The following is a 3617-nucleotide window of genomic DNA, read 5'->3' on the forward strand; positions in this document are numbered from 1 at the left end:
AGTTATAGATTCCGATGCTTCATTTCAGGTTTACTGTATCCCTCTGACCTTCTTATTGACGATGAAACACAGAAATTGCATCGGAATTAAATACAAAAGGCACAATGCCGACTTAAGTACAAGAAGACTGACTCTTCCTACTGACTATGTTTTGAACCAATCCTGTGCCACTAGTTAGAGATTCCGATGCTTCCCTTCAGGTTTACTGTATCCCTCTGACCTTCTTATTGACGATGAAACACAGAAATTACATCGGAATTAAATACAAAAGGCACAATGCCGACTTAAGTACAAGAAGACTGACTCTTCTTACTGACTATGTTTTGAACCATTCCTGTGACACTAGTTATAGATTCCGATGCTTCACTTCAGGTTTACTGTATCCCTCTGACCATCTTATTGACGATGAAACACAGAAATTGAATCGGAAAAAAATACATAAGGCACGATGCCGACTTAAGTACATGTAGACTGAATCTTCCTACAGTCTATGTTTTGAACCATTCCTGTGACACTAGTTATAGATTCCGATGCTTCATTTCAGGTTTACTGTATCCCCTTGATCTACTTATTGACGATGAAACACAGATAGTGCATAGGACTTAAATACGATAGGCACAATACCGACTTAAGTACAAGAAGACTGACTCTTCCTACTGTCTATGTTTGAACCATTCCTGTGACACTAGTTATAGATTCCGATGCTTCACTTGAGGTTTAATGTATCCCTCTGACCTTCTTTTTGAGGATGAATCACAGAAATTGCATAGGAATTAAATACAAAAGGCACAATGCTGACATAGGTACAAGAAGACTGACTTTTCTTTTTGTCTATGTTTTGAACCATTCCTGTGACACTAGTTATAGATTCCGATGCTTCACTTCAGGTTTACTGTATCCCTTGGACCTTCTTATTGACCATGAAACACAGAAATTGCATCGGAATTAAATACAAAAGGCACAATGCAGACTTAAGTACAAGAAGACTAACGATTCTTACTGTCTATGCTTTGAACCATTCCTGTGACACTAGTTATAGATTCCGATGCTTCACTTCAGGTTTACTGTATACCTCTGACCTTCTTATTGACGATGAATCACAGAAATTGCATCGGAATTAAATACAAAATGCACAATGCCGACATAAGTACAAGAAGACTGACTCTTTGTACTGACTATGTTTTGAACCATTCCTGTGACACCACTCATAGATTCCGATGATTCACTTCAGGTTTACTGTATCCCTTGGACCTTCTTATTGACGATGAATAACAGAAATTGCATCGGAATTAAATAGAAAAGGCTCAATGCCATTTTAAGTACAAGAAGACTGACTCTTCTTCCTGACTATGTTTGGAACCATGCCTGTGTCACTAGTAATAGATTCCGATGCTTTACTTCAGGTTCACTGTAACCCTCTGACCTTCTTATTGACGATGAAACACAGATACTGCGTCGGAATTAAATAGAAAGGGCACAATGCCGACTTAAGTACAAGAAGACTGACTCTTCTTACTGACTATGTTTTGAACCATTCCTGTGACACTATTTATAGATTCCGATGCTTCACTTCAGGTTTACTGTATCCCTCTGACCTTCATATTGACGATGAAACACAGACATTGCATCGGAATTAAATAGAAAAGGCACAATGCCGACTTAAGTACATCAAGACTGTCTCTTCTTACTGTCTATGTTTTGAACCATTTCTGTGACACTAGTTATTGATTCCGATGCTTCACTTCAATTTACTGTGTCCCTTGGACCTTGTTATTGACGATGAAACACAGAATTTGCATCGAAATTATATAGAGATGGCACAATTCCGACCTAAGTACAAGAAGACTGTCTCTTCCTACTGCCTATGGTTTGAACCATTCCGGTGACGCTAGTTACAGATTCCGATGCTTCACTTTAGGTTTACTGTATCCCTCCGACCTTCTTATTGACGATGAAACACAGAAATTGCATCGGAATTAAATACAAAAGGCACAACGCCGACTTAAGTACAAGAATACTGGCTCTTCTTACTGACTGCTTTGAACCATTCCTGTGACACTAGTTATAGATTCCGATGCTTCACTTCAGGTTTACTGTATCCCTCTGACCTTCTTATTGACGATGAAACACAGAAATTGTATCGGAATTAAATAAAAATTTCACAATGCCGACTTAAGTACAAGACGATTGACTCTCCTTACTGTCTATGTTTTGAACCATTCCTGTGACACTAGATATTGATTCCGATGCTTCACTTCAGGTTTACTGTATCCCTTGGACCTTCTTATTGACGATGAAACGCAGATATTGCATCGGAATTAATTACAAAACGCACAATGCCGACTTAAGTACAAGAAGACTGACTCTTCCTACTGTCTATGTTTTGAACCATTCCTGTGACACTAGTTATAGATTCCGATGCTACACTTCAGGTTTACTGTATCCCGTGGATGTTCTTATTGACTATGAAACACAGAAATTGCATCGGAATTAAATAGAAAAGGCACAATTCCGACTTAAGTACAAGAAGACTGACTCTCCTTACTGTCTGTGTTTTGAACCATTCCTGTGACACTAGTTATAGATTCCGATGCATCACCTCAGGTTTACTGTATCCCTTGGACCTTCTTATTGACGATGAAACACAGAATTTGCATCGGAATTAAATACAAAAGGCACAATACCGACTTAAGTACAAGAACACTGACACTTCTTACTGACTATGTTTTGAACCATTCGTGTGAGACTAGTTATAGATTCCGATGCTTCACTTCAGGTTTACTGTATCCCTCTGACCTTCTTATTGACGATGAAACACAGAAATCGCATCGGAATTAAATACAAAAGGCATGTTGCCGACTTATGTACATGTAGACTGACTCTTCCTACTGTCTATGTTTAGAAGATTCCTGTGACACTAGTTATAGATTCCGTTGCTTCATTTCAGGTTTACTGTATCCCTTGGATCTTCTTATTGACGATGAATCACAGATAGTGCATCGGAGTTAAATACAATAGGCACAAAACCGACCTAAGTACAAGAAGACTGACTCTTCCTACTGTCTATGTTTTGAACCATTCCTCTGACACTAGTTATAGATTCCGATGCTTCACTTCAGGTTTACTGTAACCCTCTGACATTCTTATTGACGATGAATCACAGTAATTGCATCGGAATTAAATACAATAGGCACATTGCCGACTTAAGAACGAGAAGACTGACTCTTATTTTGTCTATGTTATGAACCATTCCTGTGACACTAGTTATAGATTCCAATGCTTCACTTCAGGTTTACTGTATCCCGTGGACCTTCTTCTTGACGATGAAACACAGAAATTGCATCGGAATTAAATAGAAAAGGCACAATGCTGACTTAAGTACAAGAAGACTGACTCTTCTTACTGTCTATGTTTGAACCATTCATGTGACACTAGTCATAGATTCCGATGCTTCACTCCAGGTTTACTGTATCCCTTGGACCTTGTTATTGACGATGAAACACAGAACTTGCATCGGAATTAAATACAAAAGGCACAATGCCGACTTACGTACAAGAAGACTGACTCTTCCTACTGTCTATGTTTTGAACCATTCCTGTGACACTAGTTGTAGATTC

This window comes from Schistocerca serialis, chromosome 6 (genome assembly GCF_023864345.2).
Source record: "Schistocerca serialis cubense isolate TAMUIC-IGC-003099 chromosome 6, iqSchSeri2.2, whole genome shotgun sequence".
Lineage (NCBI taxonomy): Eukaryota > Metazoa > Arthropoda > Insecta > Orthoptera > Acrididae > Schistocerca > Schistocerca serialis.